Here is an 18,232-nt window from a genome sequence, read left to right as displayed (position 1 = left end):
TCCATATCCCAGCTCCTCGAGGTACTTCCCAGCTGGAAAATTGCTTTCTTCTATTGGCAAACCTAGTATTGATATTGTCACTCTTTTGTTGATATTCCTGTTTGGGGTAGAGGGGTAGAAAGGATGTTTTACACCATTGATATTGATACCTTTTTCAAGAATTGTATGTTTAATTAAATCATTTTTCATAACAATTTCGATAACTGAGCCATTTCTAATTTGTTGATAACCAAATAGATATTTGTCATATCCTGCCTCTTCAATAGCTAATAGAAAATCGTTGTCACTAACTTTAGTTTGGACTTTACACAAAAGGGTATTTTTAAGGGATTTGTGGTCGTTAATGTAGTTGTTGTTTGTTGTAACTTGGGCATAGGTTTTACAAGCAGCCTGTGCATTAACAATAGTTTGGGCTGTAGCAGCACCAATATCAGTAACTACCTCCATGGACGTTTTTGGGTCGATTTGTAACATGGTAAATAGTACTAACTATATAATACACTCTTAACTACTCGGACGCTCTGAGGCCAGTAGACCTCTAATGAGGTCTAATCAACCTCTTTAAACTCACACTCTCTTTAACTCACTGAGATCTACGATCTCTACAATCTCTCAGTCACTCAATACACTAAATAAAGGAACCAGTACACTCTTATATCACTCGTCCTTGCAACCCGTGGAAGGCGCAAGGTAATACTCACTAAACACTCAGAAGGCCAGTAGACCTTCTATATACTAGTTAGGATCACTAGCTCGCCTAATTAAACTAAGATAAGAACAGATACTACACTTGATCTTAGCCATTAGGCCGAGAAGCGATAACTGAACACTGCAGACATAGTCGGACTGACGCCGTCTTCAACAATGTACTTGTGGTTTGAATTAGAACGTCTAATCATTTTCGTCGTCGTCATCATCAGCAGCATCATCAGCAGCAGCAGCTGAGACCATTAGCGATGTTAGACACTCTGAAAGTGAAGATATTTTCTTTTTTCCAATCTGGGCCGCGCTCAGCAGTAGTGCAAAGCCGAGGCAACCCGTGGTCAGGGCAAGGTAAACCTATGATCCCATGACCTAATGCCAAAAATCAGATTAATATATGAGCCGGACTGTGCCGGCGTACCAGATATTAAACTGATAAGAACAGATACTACACTTGATCTTAGCCATTAGGCCGAGAAGCGATAACTGAACACTGCAGACATAGTCGGACTGACGCCGTCTTCAACAATGTACTTGTGGTTTGAATTAGAACGTCTAATCATTTTCGTCGTCGTCATCATCAGCAGCATCATCAGCAGCAGCAGCTGAGACCATTAGCGATGTTAGACACTCTGAAAGTGAAGATATTTTCTTTTTTCCAATCTGGGCCGCGCTCAGCAGTAGTGCAAAGCCGAGGCAACCCGTGGTCAGGGCAAGGTAAACCTATGATCCCATGACCTAATGCCAAAAATCAGATTAATATATGAGCCGGACTGTGCCGGCGTACCAGATATTAAACTGATAAGAACAGATACTACACTTGATCTTAGCCATTAGGCCGAGAAGCGATAACTGAACACTGCAGACATAGTCGGACTGACGCCGTCTTCAACAATGTACTTGTGGTTTGAATTAGAACGTCTAATCATTTTCGTCGTCGTCATCATCAGCAGCATCATCAGCAGCAGCAGCTGAGACCATTAGCGATGTTAGACACTCTGAAAGTGAAGATATTTTCTTTTTTCCAATCTGGGCCGCGCTCAGCAGTAGTGCAAAGCCGAGGCAACCCGTGGTCAGGGCAAGGTAAACCTATGATCCCATGACCTAATGCCAAAAATCAGATTAATATATGAGCCGGACTGTGCCGGCGTACCAGATATTAAACTGATAAGAACAGATACTTTTTTTTTTTTTTTTTTTTTTTTTTTTTTTTTTATTTTATCTACCAACTAGTCCAAGGGCCTAGTAGGTTGATTATTTATTTTATATTTTTTATTTTTGTTTTAATTGTTATATATTTTTATTATGTTTTGTTAATTTTATATTTTTATTTTTGTTGATATATATTTTTTAAGTTAAATAATGTTAATAGGGTAGCTCTTGGATGCGACATTATAACATTATAATTTTTTGTTTAATACTTTTTTAATTGTTTTCTTTAAAATTGTTTTTTATTAAATGTTGCTTTTTAATTTTCTTCTTAAGGTGTTATTTTTGCTCTCTTGGCTTGATACGTTTGCTTTTTTAAATTACGTTCTTCTTGTTTTCTTTCATGATCTTTAATATATTGGAAAAATTCCTTTTTTCGTTGTTTCCATTCTGCTCTCTTACAAGCAATATATTTTGTCTTTTCATTTATATTTGCGGTATTGATGTTAAAATTTTTAAATTCTTTCATATTAAATGAGTATATTTCACTGGAGTCCATTTTTTCGAAACCAAGTGGTGTAAGTTTTCCTATTTTTTTTTCTAGGTCTTTGAGTGATTTATATTTATTCATTTTTGCAGTGTTATATTGTTCCCATTCGAGTTTCTTAAAGGCTCTGAATTTTAGTAATTCTTCCTTGCTACAGTTTAGTCGGTCAAAATTTTTAAAGGTCTTCCAGTTATAATTGACTTTGTCTATATGTGACATGTGTCTATATTCTGTAGGTATTTCAACGTTGTCCAGATTGTCATCTTCTTTGCTGAAGACATCTTTTTCACTTTGGCCATCAGCATCTTTACTCTTAGCTATATCACTTACTTTACTACTATCCTGTTCATTATCATCTTCATTTCTTTCATCGACTTCGCTATTATCTTTATCGTTTTTACTAAATTTGTTTTCGTTTGCTGCCTGAAGTGCTATATTTTCTACTGTTATTTGTATTTCTAAATTCTTCTCATGTTCATTCGTTTCCTTTTCTATTCCCTTATCCTCGGTCGTTTTAATAATGTTCTGATTTTGTGTTCCTAGAGGTGGTATAACTTGGGGAATGCTACTAGGTGATTTGCAAACAAATTTGTCTTCGTTTTTCTGATTTTTGTTTACTTTGTTTTGAGGCTTTCCCACATCTTCCTGGCCGTTGTAGATTGCCCTAACCTCATACCCATTCAGTTTTATAAACCTTGGGATTGGTTTGTCTATTTTGTCCATAATCGCAACTATGATACCGGAGTAATAGAGCGTTTTGTTGTTTGGTGTTTTTTTAAATATAGGTTTAGTTCTAATATGTTTTCCGTATCCGAGCTGCTCTAGAAATTTACCAGCAGGATAGTTACTTTTTTCAATTGGTAACCCGAGGATGGAAACAGTTACCTTTTTACTAATGTTTCTCGATGGAGTAGATTGGTAGAATCGGTGGTTTACACCATTAATATTTAATCCTTTTTCAAGAATCGTTTTTTTAATTTTGTCGTTTTTCATAACAATCTCAATTATTGAGCCGTTACGGATTTGTTGGTATCCGAATAGGTATTTATCATATCCGGCCTCTTCAATAGCAACTAAGAAATCGTTGTCGCTAATTTTAGCGTTAACCTTACATAAGAGAGTATTATTTAGGGCGCTATAGTCGTATGCGTTATCGTTATTGGTTGCTGCTTGTGCATAGGTTTTATTTGCAGCTTGAATAGAGCATTTGTTCTGGGCTGTAGCAGCCGCTATTTCTGTATCTATTTCCATGGTATTTCTTGGATCTAATAGTAGCATGGCAAAATAGTTCTACCTGTATATATTATATTCTCAGCCACTCAGAGGCCAGTAGACCTCAAAAGAGGTCTAACCAACCTCTTACTAAAACTCACTCACACTCAAAAAACTCACTGAGATCTACGATCTCTATAAAACTCTCAACCACTCAAAAAATAAACTAAAAGTCCGAAAACTTTTTTAGAAAATCTTGGCCTTGCAACCCGTGGAGGTAGCAAGGTAACACTCAATACACTCAGAAGGCCAGTAGACCTTCTTTATACAGTATGGATCACTAGCTCGCCTAATTAAACTAAGATAAGAACAGATACTACACTTGATCTTAGCCATTAGGCCGAGAAGCGATAACTGAACACTGCAGACATAGTCGGACTGACGCCGTCTTCAACAATGTACTTGTGGTTTGAATTAGAACGTCTAATCATTTTCGTCGTCGTCATCATCAGCAGCATCATCAGCAGCAGCAGCTGAGACCATTAGCGATGTTAGACACTCTGAAAGTGAAGATATTTTCTTTTTTCCAATCTGGGCCGCGCTCAGCAGTAGTGCAAAGCCGAGGCAACCCGTGGTCAGGGCAAGGTAAACCTATGATCCCATGACCTAATGCCAAAAATCAGATTAATATATGAGCCGGACTGTGCCGGCGTACCAGATATTAAACTGATAAGAACAGATACTACACTTGATCTTAGCCATTAGGCCGAGAAGCGATAACTGAACACTGCAGACATAGTCGGACTGACGCCGTCTTCAACAATGTACTTGTGGTTTGAATTAGAACGTCTAATCATTTTCGTCGTCGTCATCATCAGCAGCATCATCAGCAGCAGCAGCTGAGACCATTAGCGATGTTAGACACTCTGAAAGTGAAGATATTTTCTTTTTTCCAATCTGGGCCGCGCTCAGCAGTAGTGCAAAGCCGAGGCAACCCGTGGTCAGGGCAAGGTAAACCTATGATCCCATGACCTAATGCCAAAAATCAGATTAATATATGAGCCGGACTGTGCCGGCGTACCAGATATTAAACTGATAAGAACAGATAATTTTTTTTTTTTTTTTTTTTTTTTTTTTCTATACAACTAGGTATACCTGAAGCTGATATCAGGCTTACACAGGGTCCTAGAAGATAGGTTTATTTTTTGTTTGTTTGGAAATGTTATTATTTTTAATTGCCTAATTAAAAGTATTTAATATTGCTACAAAGCCGAAGCTAGGAAGCACTAATATTAAAGTTATGTATATATTTTTAAGGTAAGTAAAAGTATTTGTTTGGTTTTTTAGTATTTTTTTTTAATTTTTGTTTTAGTTTTTTTAAATTTTTCTTTGTAATTCTAAATGTTTTTTTATTTTTAATTTTTTATTTTTGAGACATTTTTCTAATACCACTCGTCTCGGTTATTTATGAAATTTTTCTGTTGCTGATTTTGTAGAAGCTTAGCCTCCTTTATTGCCTTTCGTCTAGCTATTTTTTCTTCTTCGTACAATTTCCGTTTTGCTTGTTTTTCTTCCTCATACTCTTGTCTTCGTTCCATTTTTTGTTTTTCATACTCAGCTCTTCTATACCGAACATAAATTTTTAGATCTTCTTCGCTGCAATCATTTTTGTTAAAGCCGTGAAAATAATTTGCGTTGTAGCACCATATATCTTGGTAACTCATGGTTTCAAATTCTTTTGGTAATTGAACACCAGATACATCGATTTCTTTTCTTTCGTGTCTATTATCATAGTAATGGTTTTCTATCGCTTGTTCATTATTTAATTCTTCGGATGGTATGTTAACGATTTGCTCTGTTTCTTCTTCTATGGTAGTTTTTGGTATGATTTGTTTATGTGTGGTGGTTTCGGTATTTATTGATAGTTTGACTTTCTTGGTACTTGTTGGTGTGCATACTTCTTCTGTTTCATTTGTTACTTTAGGAATATCATTTATTACTTTTTCTGTGCACTCTTGTGTCTTACACTTTAAAACTAAACACTCTACGGGTGATTCACTAATACTTTGTACTATAACCATATCTACGGGTTGCTCCTCTACTTCTTTAATTGTCTCTGTACTTGGTTTTGCTTGTTCATTTATTTCTTCGATAGGTTTCTCTTCCCTTGGGACACTTCCTGCTTCCTCCTGTCCAGTATAGATTGCTCTCACATTGTACCCTTTCAGTTTTATTTGCTTTGGTATTGGCTGCTCAAGATTGTCCATAACAGCCACTATTATCCCTGAATAATATGGCGTCTTATTTTTAGGCGTATGTCTAAACACCGGTCTAGTATGTATGTGTTTTCCATAGCCTAACTCTTCTAACGCTTTCCCGACGGGAAAGAACTTCTTTTCAAGTGGAAGGCCTATCACGGACACAGCCACTCGCTTACTAATATTCCTAGTAGGAGTGGAATTATAAAAACGGTGGTGTTGACCATTTATAGTAAGTCCCTTCTCTTGAAGGAAATGTTTTGCCTTTTCCGTTCTCATTACAATTTCCATCATAGTCCCGTTTCGTATTATTTGAAAACCTTCCAGCTCTTTATCAAGTCCAACATCTTCAATTGCTGTAAGAATGTCGTCTTGAGTTATATTTTTCTCGATGTTACTAAGCAGTGTGTTTTTTAAGCTAGTAAACTCATTCGTTTTCAAAGATGTTGCTTGAGCATAGCTTTTAATTTGGACATTATTGTCCGGTAAGTTTAAAGTTAATGGACTTTTTAAAGCCATGATTAGTTTATACTCAACGTATAAATAACCTCTCTGTCACTCTAAAGGCCAGTAGACCTCCTAACACTCATAAAACACTCAATATTCACTAAAACTCAATCTCCCTTAAACCTCTCCAAACTAAAATTGCCGTACCGGCAACCCGTTGAAGGGGTAAGGTAAACCCTTAGCAATCACTAATGAGGCACGTAGACCTCACTAAAGGTGATCACTAGCTCAGTTTTATACCTAAGATCAAGAATCAAGAACAGATACTTTTTTTTTTTTTTCTTTTTTTTTTTTTTTTTTCTAAACCGTTTAACGGGTTACAGTTTTTATATTTTTTATTTGTTTATATGAAGTTTTATATTTTTATTTTATTTTGTTTTTTTTATTATTCTGATTATGTTTAAGTCTGTTTATATTGTTGTTTATACTTTTTTTAGGATTTATATATTTTTTATTTTTATTTTGATTTTAAGTGAGTTTTTGATCTTCTGTTACTGGCGTTAATTTGAGCTTTTTTGAGTGATAGGCTTCTTTTTTCAGATCACGCTCTTTTTGTTTCTTTTCGTGGTAAGGGTGAAACTGCGAATGCTCTTTTTTTCGCTGTTCCCACTCTGCTTTTCTACAAGCTGTATATCTATACCTTTCACTTCTTTCAGCAGTCATTTTATCAAAGTTCTGGAATTCTTTTATGTTGTAAGCATACATTTCTCCGGAATCCATTTGTTGAAATGCAGATGGTATAACAATTTTATTAAGATTTACTTTTTCGTCTATTGCTTTATACTTCGTGTTAGCTCTTTCGAACTGTAGCCATTCAAGTTTTTTATATGTTTTAAATTCTATTAGGTCTTCATTACTGCAATTTAGACGATCAAAGTTCTTGAATCGTCTCCAGTTAAAAGAACAGATACTACACTTGATCTTAGCCATTAGGCCGAGAAGCGATAACTGAACACTGCAGACATAGTCGGACTGACGCCGTCTTCAACAATGTACTTGTGGTTTGAATTAGAACGTCTAATCATTTTCGTCGTCGTCATCATCAGCAGCATCATCAGCAGCAGCAGCTGAGACCATTAGCGATGTTAGACACTCTGAAAGTGAAGATATTTTCTTTTTTCCAATCTGGGCCGCGCTCAACAGTAGTGCAAAGCCGAGGCAACCCGTGGTCAGGGCAAGGTAAACCTATGATCCCATGACCTAATGCCAAAAATCAGATTAATATATGAGCCGGACTGTGCCGGCGTACCAGATATTAAACTGATAAGAACAGATACTTTTTTTTTTTTTTTTTCTTTTTTTTTTTTTTTTTTAATTTTTTTTATTTTTTTATTTTTATTATTAAGGTATGGATTATTTTATTGCGATTTTAGTTTGGGAGTTTATTCTTTGTTTGTTAGTTTGTTTTTTTTTTTTTTAAATGTAAAGATTAAGTTGTTTAGGTCGAATACACTGATGGCATTGTTTATTGAGTAAGTTTCGTGGAAGTTTGTGATGTTGTTCTCCCTGAGGGCTTTATTGTACTTTACTCTCCATATATATTTTATTTCGCTTTTAATATTTTGAAATATTGCGAGAGCTGTTATATTTGTGTTTTCTTTTAATCTTTTATTTCTTGCCCTCCATAACTCGGTTGTAACTATATGTGTTATTGTTGTTATAAGTTTTGCAAGTTTATTATTTTTTACTAGGTCTTCGATGTTAATTTGAAATATTACGTGTACTATATTAAAGTCCCTACTAGGTAGAAGGGATTTGTAGATTGGTTTCATGCTATTCCAAACTCTTCTTGCTTTTTTGCAATGGAGAAAAGGATGCAGGGTATTCTCCTTTTTTTCGCATGATTTACATAAACCGTTTCCTCTCCCACGGTTTCTTTTCCAGGCATGTATTTTTTCTAGAGTTGGTATCGAATCTGTTAAGATTCTCCACAGTGTGTTCTTACAAGGACCTTGGGCATATGAATTAAAACTTCTTTGCCAAATTGATGACCATGGTAAATTTCTTTGCAGTTTTGCTTCCCAGGCTGCATGTATTTTCGTAATGCTTGTGTTTTCTTGTGTCCTCTGTATATAACAGTAAAGATTTTTTGCAGTTTTTTTATTTATTTTAAATATATCTTCAGATCTTTTTAAGGTCTCCAAAATATCATTATAATAAAAAGGAGGAAAATTAAGTGATTTTGGAAATTTATTTTCTGTGAGATATAGCCATTGTTGGAAGTGTCTTTTGGCATATTTATTGAGAGGATATCCTAAAAAGAAGTTTTGTAAATAGTACAGTTCGTGAGGGTTTTGACTTTCTCTCATGTTAAATATATGTTTCAATCTCAGAGCTATACCTTGCTTTTCTATATCTAATATTCCAAGACCTCCTTTGTCTACGGGTAAGTTGAGGATATCTCTTTTGATTGGCTCTGCATATTCACTATTCCACAGATACCTGGAAATATCTTTTTTTATTTGTTTTCCTTGTAGTTTGTTAAGCGGAAAAACATTGGCCACAAACCATATTTTAGAGAGAGCAAGAGTATTAATAAACATAGCCTTGCATCTTAGCGAAACATTCCTAAATTTAAAGCCTCCAACCCTTTTGGCAAAGTTGCCGTAGGCCTTATTCCAGTTGATGCTGGCTGTGAATGCAAGGTCAGTGTGAAAGTGTATTCCTAGAATTCTCAATCCTGTTGTATTTGACCACTGAATATTATAATTTTTTTGTTTGAGTGCGATGATCGTTTTTTCGTATTCAAGGTAGTTGAAGCCACCTAGAGCTAGCGCTTTTGTTTTCTCTCTATTAATGTTTGATCCTGACGCCTCTTCGAATCTGTCAAGGGTTTCAAACACTTCATTAACTGAGTAAGAGTTTTTAATAAAAATTGATGTATCATCTGCATATTGCATGACTTTTAGAGTTGTTTTTGAACCTGGCAGTGGAATTCCGTCAATTTTATGGTTATTTCTAATTGAGATAGCAAGCGGTTCCACTGCTAAGCAGTATAACATCAGTGATACAGGATCCCCTTGCCTAACTCCTCTTTCAATATTTAGGGGCTCACTCATATATCCATTGTTTAGAATTAAGGACTGGTTGTTTTTCAAAGTTTGCTTTATAGCATTTACGAAGTTTTTTCCGAGGTTGTATTTTTCCATTACTTCAATTAGATAGTTACGATCAATCTTGTCAAAAGCTTTTTCTTGATCAATTGTCAGGATAAAGCTTTTGATATTTTTTTCATTGGTATATTGAATGAGATCCCGAACTAGAAAAATGTTAGAATAGATGTTTCTGCCCGGGACCGAGCACGTTTGAGATGTTCCGAATAAAAAATCTAGTACATTTGATAATCTTAAAGCCAGAGCTTTTGTTATTATTTTATAATCACTACAGAGTAGTGAAATAGGTCGCCAATTTTTCAACTCAGTTAAGTCTCCTCCCTTTGGTAGAAGACTAATGAGAGCAGTTCTTTGTGACCATGAAAGTTGTTCCTCGGTATCAAATATGATCATGTTGGCTAGGTTTGTGAATTCCTCACCAACAATATCCCAAAACTCCTGGTAGAACTCTATAGGTATTCCATCAACACCTGGAGTCTTTCCTTTTTTAAGTGACATAGTTGCATTATGAAGTTCTTCTTTACTGAACCTGATGTTAAGCGAAGCATTCTGGTCGTCTGTCAAGGACTTATCAATACAGGATAAAAACTTTCTTTGATTTTCTTTGGCTATATTTGTTTTTTTGTATAGGGTTTTATAGTATTCTCTTATTTTTGGAAGTATACTCTTTGTTTCTATAATTGTACTTTCTCCATCCTTGAGCGTTGTTATTGTTTTTTTTGCTTGATTGTTTCTTTCCATTTGAAATAATGTTTTTGAGGGGGATTCGTCATCCTCGACAATAGTTTGTTTAGTTCGAATGAAAACTCCATTCTTTCTTAACAGCTCTTTTAGTTCCAGTTCAAGATTTTTAACAATTTCGTAATTTGGCTTTCCCGACTGCATTTCTGTGTTTATTTGTTGTTCTAAGGTTAGTTTTTTCAGATTTTTTTCTTTTTGTATTTTTGAGGATAGGTCGATGGCAGTAGATTTAATTTTGTATTTGATCATGTCCCACCATTGGCTTTTGCTATCGTATACGTCTTTTTTTGTTTTTTGTTTTTCGAATTTTGTTTTTAGACTTTCTCTAAAACGTACGTCAGAAAGAAGGGTGACATTTAAATGCCAATAGCCTGGCCCTCTTTTGTTTTGTGCTTCAATAAATATTTCGTACAAAAGTCCTCTGTGGTCACTCAAACCTGTTTCTACTATTGTGGCCTTATGCTTTTTTGTTTTTTCCACTATCGTATAAATTCTGTCGATTCTACTGCAAAAACTTTGATCAGGACTGTTGTATGTAAATTCTTTTTTATGTGGATTAAGGACTCGAAATGTATCTGAAAGATTGTATTTTTCACAGAATCTATTTAAGTTTTGTTTTCCTAAGATATTGTTTGGGTTGTAGAGGTCACCTCCTTCTCTATCTAGTGTTGGGTCAACTACCATATTGAAGTCTCCTGCGAGGTATATACTGTCACATAATTTTGTGTGTTTGTTTAGAGTGCTAAAAAAGTTCTCTTTTTCCTGTGGATTATTTGGTGCGTATATATTTATAATTCTGGTTGCAGTGTTTTCAAAGTTAATTGTGACTGCCAGGATTCTACCGTTTTCATCCTGAGTTACCTCCTGAAATATGGTTTTAAGTTTGGTAAATATGGCGACACCACAACTTTTGTTACTGTTGTTGTTCCAGATAGAAGATCCCCCGATTTTATTTTCCCACTCTTTATTCCATAGGTCCTTCTTTTCATTTGTACAGTGCGTCTCCTGAACACATACAATATCATAGTTCATTTCCTTAAAAAAGTTCATGAAGTTGTTTCTTTTTATATCGGCATTTAGGCCATTTACATTTATGGTAAGAATTCTGAAAGCCATTTTAGTGTTTTTTTTTTAATTTTTTGGATTTTTTTATTTTTGTTTGCTTTTCTTAATTTTATATTTTTATTTGGTTTTGGACTTTTATATTTTTATTTGGATTTTTTCTTTTATTATTTTTATTTTTATTTGATTTTAAAATTTATATTTTTATTTGATTTTTGGTTTTGTATTTTTATTTGGTTTTCTTGATTTTGGTAGGAGACCTTCCCACATAGATTATTGTCTCTGTTAGATCGTTTTGTGTGATTTTTTATTGTTTGTGGTGTTATTTTCCTTTTATTATTTTTGTCTCGTAACCCTATCATATCCATATCGCTTGACTCTTCTAGTTCGCTGTTGTTATCATCATGGTTATATTCATTAAGCATTGTCTCATCAGTTTCTGCATCTTTTTCTTTTACGTCTGATTCGTTATTATTTGTTTTTATTTCACTTAATTCATTTATAGTCAGGTTCTCCTCATTTTCTTTTTCCTTTTCAATATTTGCTACAGTTTTAGTTAATGTTTTAGTTTGGATTATATTTATATCGGCATTGCTATCAATTAAAGGGCTTACTGAAGGTATCTTTTCTGTTTTACTTAAGCTTGTCTCTCTGCCCTTGTTGTTATCCGTTACACTTGTGAGTTTATTTTCGATCTTTGGATTGCCTTCTTGCCCTGTGTGAATTATTCTAACCGTATAACCTTCAATTTCTATTGTTTTCGGTATAGGTTCGTATAAGTTGTCCATTACCGCAACCAGTATACCAGAATAATATTCCGTGCCCTTTTTTGGTGTTTTTTTCATAATGGATTTTGAGTATATATGTTTGCCATATCCTTTTTGCTCAAGAATTCTACCGACAATGCAGCCTTTATACTCAAGTGGCAGACCTAAAACAGAAACATTTACCCGAGTACTAACATTTCTCGTTGGAGTGGAATTATAAAAACGATGGTGATAGCCGTTTATGTCTAGCCCTCGTTCTAGAAGTTTGTTTTTTATTTTATCATTTTTAATAGTTATTTCTAACATTGTTCCCGCCCGTATAATTTGGACGCCTTCAATACCTCCGTCTAGATCATTTTCTTCTAAAGCCATAAGAACATCATTGATAGACGTATTTAATTCTAGTTTACATAATAACGTTTTATTAAGTTGTCTTAAGAATTGATTAGGATAATTAACTTTTGCGGCTTGCGCATATGAAAACTTGGTTTTGGTATTTTGTATTAATTCAGGATAAATCAAACCTGAGCGACATTCGTTATTTTCATTACATTCTATTTCTAAATGATCATGAATATTATCAAGAATATTTTGGCAATTGCTTACACAATCTTCCATAATGATTTTGACAACGTACAACAGTACTCAAAATTACTGTAAATACTAGTCCCCCTCAAGACACCACTAACACCCTCCTTAAATCTCAATTCACCCTATACACTCTATATACCCTATATAACCACTAGCTCGTACTAATACTAATAAATCAGAGTGTACCACTCTTGATCTTAGCCATTAGGCCGAGAAGCGATAACTGAACACTGCAGACATAGTCGGACTGACGCCGTCTTCAACAATGTACTTGTGGTTTGAATTAGAACGTCTAATCATTTTCGTCGTCGTCATCATCAGCAGCATCATCAGCAGCAGCAGCTGAGACCATTAGCGATGTTAGACACTCTGAAAGTGAAGATATTTTCTTTTTTCCAATCTGGGCCGCGCTCAGCAGTAGTGCAAAGCCGAGGCAACCCGTGGTCAGGGCAAGGTAAACCTATGATCCCATGACCTAATGCCAAAAATCAGATTAATATATGAGCCGGACTGTGCCGGCGTACCAGATATTAAACTGATAAGAACAGATACTTTTTTTTTTTTTTTTTTTTTTTTTTTTTTTTTTTTTTTTTTTATCCACCAGCTAGTCCAAGGCCCTAGTAGGTTGATTATTTATTTTATATTTTTTGTTTTTGTTTTAATTGTTTTATATTTTTATTATGTTTTGTTAATTTTATATTTTTATTTTTGTTGATATTTTTTTTCAAGTTAAATAATGTTAATAAGGTAGCTCTTGGATGCGACATTATAACATCATAATTTTTTGTTTAATACTTTTTTAATTGTTTTGTTTAAAATTTTTTTATTTAATGCTGCTTTTTAATTTTCTTTTTAAGGTGTTATTTTTGCTCTCTTGGCTTGATACGTTTGCTTTTTTAAATTACGTTCTTCTTGTTTTCTTTCATGATCTTTAATATATTGGAAAAATTCCTTCTTTCGTTGTTTCCATTCTGCCCTTTTACAAGCAGTATATTTTGTCTTTTCGGTGTTATCTGCGGTTTTGATGTTAAAATTTTTAAATTCTTTCATATTAAATGAATATATTTCACTGGAGTCCATTTTTTCGAAAATAAGTGGTGTAATTTTTCCTATTTTTTTTTCCAGATCTTTGAGTGATTTATAGTAATTCATTTTTGCAGTGTTATATTGTTGCCATTCGAGTTTCTTAAAGGCTTTAAATTTTAGTAATTCTTCCTTGCTACAGTTTAGTCGGTCAAAATTTTTAAAGGTCTTCCAGTTATAATTGACCTTGTCTATATGTGACATGTGTCTATATTCTGTAGGTATTTCCACGTTGTCCAGATTGTCATCTTCTTTGCTGAAGACATCTTTTTCACTTTGGCCATCAGCATCTTTACTCTTAGCTATATCACTTACTTTACTACTATCCTGTTCATTATCATTTTCATTTCTTTCATCGACTTCGCTATTATCTTCATCGTTTTTACTAATTCTGTTTTCGTTTGCTGCCTGAAGTTCTATATTTTCTACTGTTATTTGTATTTCTAAATTCTTCTCATGTTCATTCGTTTCCTTTTCTATTCCCATATCCTCGGTCGTTTTAATAATATTCCGATTTTGTGTTTCTATAGGTGGTATAACTTGGTGAATGCTACTAGTTGATTCGCAAACAACTTTGTCTTCGTTTTTCTGATTCGGGTTTACTTTGTTTTGTGGCTTTCCCACATCTTCCTGGCCGTTGTAGATTGCCCTAACCTCATACCCATTCAGTTTTATAAACCTTGGAATTGGTTTTTCTAATTTGTCCATAATCGCAACTATGATGCCGGAGTAATAGAGCGATTTGTTGTTTGGTGTTTTTTTAAATATAGGTTTAGTTTTAATATGTTTTCCGTATCCGAGCTGTTCTAGAAATTTACCAGCAGGATAATTACTTTTTTCAATTGGTAACCCGAGGATGGAAACAGTTACCTTTTTACTAATGTTTCTCGATGGAGTAGATTGGTAGAATCGGTGGTTTACACCATTAATATTTAATCCTTTTTCAAGAATCGTTTTTTTAATTTTGTCGTTTTTCATAACGATCTCAATTATTGAGCCGTTACGGATTTGTTGGTATCCGAATAGGTATTTATCATATCCGGCCTCTTCAATAGCAACTAAGAAATCGTTGTCGCTAATTTTAGCGTTAACCTTACATAAGAGAGTATTATTTAGGGCGCTATAGTCGTATGCGTTATCGTTATTGGTTGCTGCTTGTGCATAGGTTTTGTTTGCAGCTTGCATATAGCATTTGTTCTGGGCTGTAGCAGCCGCTATTTCTGTATCTATTTCCATGGTATTTCTTGGATCTAATAGTAGCATGGCAAAATAGTTCTACCTGTATATATTATATTCTCAGCCACTCAGAGGCCAGTAGACCTCAAAAGAGGTCTAACCAACCTCTTAATAAAACTCACTCACACTAAACAAACTCACTGAGATCTACGATCTCTATTAAACTCTCAACCACTCAAAAAATAAACTAAAAGTCCGAAAACTTTTTCAGAAAAACTTAACCTTGCAACCCGTGGAGGGAGCAAGGTAACACTCAATACACTCAGAAGGCCAGTAGACCTTCTTTATACAAGTATGGATCACTAGCTCGCCTAATTAAACTAAGATAAGAACAGATACTTTTTTTTTTTTCTTTTTTTTACATATATTTCATTAATAAATAATTACATCAGGGGACTATTTACAATAAGGGGGAGAAGATTTTTATTATTTATTTTTTTTGCTTTTCTAAGACAGTATTTTGTTTCTTTATTATTTATTTATAGCAGTTCAGCAAAAATCTTTTTATTTATTTAAAACTGTTGTGGTTATAGAATCAAAAACGAAAATCGAAAAGTCGAAAAACGAGATAATATATCGAAATGAAACCACAACAGGATTTTAATAAAAGTTAATAGAACAAAATATTTACGAGTTTAAAATAAATATGCCTGGCTATTACCCCAGGCTGTTATAAAAAATACACACATCCATCATTGCCACCAGGCTTTGCAGGACATGTTCGTGTTTTTCTTGTTTAAAATAAATAGTGCTGGCCATTAAGCCTCGCATTTAAAATATACAGGCAAGTCCGTCGCACCCACAGGGGCTGCTGGGGACATGCTTTTCGTTTATAAATAAAAATAATGTTAATTGTTTGGTTGAAAACCGTTAATTATAAGAGAAGAGTTAGATTCGGATTGTTTTTATCGCTAATTGCGTTGTTTATAGAAAACATGTTGTGGAATTTTTCCACGTTGTTTTCTCTTAAGTATTTGTTATAGTTTATTTTCCATATATTTCTAATATCTTTTTTGATCCTCTCTGCAATTCTTGCCGAGGGTATATTTTTGTTTTCCTTAAGTTTCATGTTTCTGGCCCACCATAACCGCGACGTTATTAAGTGAGCCAGAGTCATTGCTATTTTCGCAGTGTAGTCTTTCTTTGACAAGTGCTCGATGTTTGTTAGAAAGATCGCATGGACAGTATTAAATTTTTTTGTTGGTAAAAGTCTTTGGTACGTTGGTATAAAGGCCTTCCACACAGACCTAGCCTTTTTGCAGTTGATAAAAGGGTGCATTGTTTTTTCTACTGCGCCGCAGGATTTACAATTATTGTTTCCGTGGCCTCTGTTTTTCCTCCAACTCTGAATTTTTTCAAGAGTCGGAAGTGAGTTAGTTAAGGCTCTCCAGAGGGTGTTTTTGCTGGGTCCGATGGCGTGAGATACAAAGCTTTTCTCCCATATTTTTTGCCATGGAAGATTTTTTTGTAGCATTGTATCCCATGCCCTTTGTATTTTTATTAAATTGAAGTTTTCGTCAGCTTGGGTGAGAAACGCGCGGATATTTTTTGCGCTTTTAGGTTTAATTTCTAAAATTTTGTCATCGCACTTAATGTTCTTAATGACGTCTTTATAGTAAAATGGGGGTTCGTTTAGCGATTTGGGGAAGTTGTTTCTTGTAAGAAACAACCATTGCGGGTAGTTTGTTCGCGCGTGTTTAGCTAGATGGTGCGCCAAATAATAGTTTTGAATAAAGCATGACTCGTGATTGTTTTCTTGCTCGTTTATTTGGAGTATATGTTTTGTTCGGAGGGCTAAACCTTGCTTTTTTGTGTCAAGAATGCCCAGTCCTCCTTTATTTATTGGTAGGTTTAAGATATCGCTTTTTATGGGCTGCGCGTATTCGCTCTGCCATAAGTACGCTGATATTTCCTTTTTGATTTGTTTGGCGGTAAATTCGTTAATTGGGAAGCCGTTGGCCACGAACCACACCTTAGAGAGTGCGAGAGTATTAACAAAAATACCCTTGCACCTCAGAGATATGTTTCGGTATCTGAAACTTTTGATTTTTTTTCTAACGTTTTCAACGGCTTTCTTCCAATTTGCGCTAGCGGTGTAGGCTAGGTCGGTGTGGAAGGTAATACCTAAAATTTTAATGCCTGAGGCGTTGCACCAGTTAATATTAAACAGCTTTTGATTTAGTATTCTGGTCGTGTTTTCATAGCGGATGTGGTTAAATCCACCTAACGCCAGACCTTTGGTTTTGCTTTTGTTAATATTTGATCCTGAGGCTTCCTCGAAATCGTCTAGCGTTTTGAAAACGCTTTGGATCGATTTCGGGTTCCTCAGGAATATTGTGGTGTCGTCGGCGTACTGCATTACTTTTAAATTGTTTTTTGTGCCAGGCAGGGGAATGCCATCTATGTCAGGGTTGTTTCTGACTTCTAGAGCGAGGGTTTCCACTGCCAGGCAATAAAGCATGAGTGAAATAGGGTCGCCTTGACGAACACCTCTGTTTACACTAAAAGGTTCACTCATGTATCCGTTGTTAATTATTATTGATTTAGAATTTTTCATTGATTGCATAATTGCTGTTATAAATTTTCCACCTAAGTTGTATTTTTTAAGTGTTTCAAACAAAAAATTTCTGTCAATTTTATCAAATGCTTTTTCCTGGTCGATTGTGATCAGTACACTATCTAAGTTTTTATCGTTAGTGTACTGTATTAGGTCTCTGACCAGGAAAATGTTGGAGAAAATATTTCTTCCCGGTACCGAGCAAGTTTGCGACGGTCCGAGAATTTTATCTAGTACCTTAGACAATCTCAAGGCGAGGGCTTTAGTGATTATTTTATAATCCGCGCACAGCAGGGATATTGGTCTCCAGTTTTGCAGCGCCGTCAGGTCACCCTCTTTTGGAAGGAGACTAATCAGCGCCGTCCTCTGCGACCATGACAGCTCGTTATTTACATCGAAGACATTACCGTTCATAAGATTGGTAAGTTCTTCTCCGTAAATATCCCAGCATTCTTGATAGAATTCTGCCGGGAGGCCGTCTATCCCTGGTGTTTTGCCTTTGTTTAGGGACATTGCAGCGTTATAAAGCTCCTCGCTGCTAAAGGGAATGTTTAAAGACGCGTTTTGGTCATCCGTGAGGGATGTTTTTATATTTGCTAAAAATTTGCTTTGTTTTTCTTTATTGAGATTTTTTGTTTCGTAAAGGTTTTTATAGAAATTTCTTATTGTTTTTAATACTTTGACGGTGTCCGTGTGAACGGTGTCAC

The 18,232-nt window shown here is 34.9% G+C and overlaps 4 non-coding genes and 6 pseudogenes across 4 annotated transcripts; all 10 read right to left on the bottom strand.

Moving 5' to 3' along the window:
* Positions 1-685: 685 nt before the first annotated feature.
* Positions 686-820, bottom strand: LOC136077485 (U2 spliceosomal RNA; annotated as a pseudogene).
* A 174-nt stretch (positions 821-994) lies between these two features.
* Positions 995-1,186, bottom strand: LOC136077443 (U2 spliceosomal RNA). Its single transcript, XR_010637072.1, has one exon. It is a non-coding gene; the product is annotated as a U2 spliceosomal RNA (small nuclear RNA).
* Positions 1,187-1,360: 174 nt separating this feature from the next.
* LOC136077433 (U2 spliceosomal RNA) lies at positions 1,361-1,552 on the bottom strand. The gene has a single exon (XR_010637065.1). It is a non-coding gene; the product is annotated as a U2 spliceosomal RNA (small nuclear RNA).
* A 174-nt stretch (positions 1,553-1,726) lies between these two features.
* On the bottom strand, positions 1,727-1,924 carry LOC136077355 (U2 spliceosomal RNA). The gene has a single exon (XR_010637034.1). It is a non-coding gene; the product is annotated as a U2 spliceosomal RNA (small nuclear RNA).
* Positions 1,925-3,808: 1,884 nt separating this feature from the next.
* On the bottom strand, positions 3,809-4,022 carry LOC136077507 (U2 spliceosomal RNA; annotated as a pseudogene).
* Positions 4,023-4,196: 174 nt separating this feature from the next.
* Positions 4,197-4,388, bottom strand: LOC136077422 (U2 spliceosomal RNA). Its single transcript, XR_010637058.1, has one exon. It is a non-coding gene; the product is annotated as a U2 spliceosomal RNA (small nuclear RNA).
* Positions 4,389-4,562: 174 nt separating this feature from the next.
* On the bottom strand, positions 4,563-4,763 carry LOC136077357 (U2 spliceosomal RNA; annotated as a pseudogene).
* Positions 4,764-7,216: 2,453 nt separating this feature from the next.
* Positions 7,217-7,321, bottom strand: LOC136077466 (U2 spliceosomal RNA; annotated as a pseudogene).
* A 174-nt stretch (positions 7,322-7,495) lies between these two features.
* On the bottom strand, positions 7,496-7,668 carry LOC136077398 (U2 spliceosomal RNA; annotated as a pseudogene).
* A 5,376-nt stretch (positions 7,669-13,044) lies between these two features.
* LOC136077366 (U2 spliceosomal RNA) lies at positions 13,045-13,257 on the bottom strand (annotated as a pseudogene).
* Positions 13,258-18,232: the final 4,975 nt, after the last annotated feature.

This window comes from Hydra vulgaris, chromosome 02 (genome assembly GCF_038396675.1).
Source record: "Hydra vulgaris chromosome 02, alternate assembly HydraT2T_AEP".
Classification (NCBI taxonomy): Eukaryota; Metazoa; Cnidaria; class Hydrozoa; order Anthoathecata; family Hydridae; genus Hydra; species Hydra vulgaris.
This window is presented reverse-complemented; position numbering and strand designations above follow the sequence as displayed.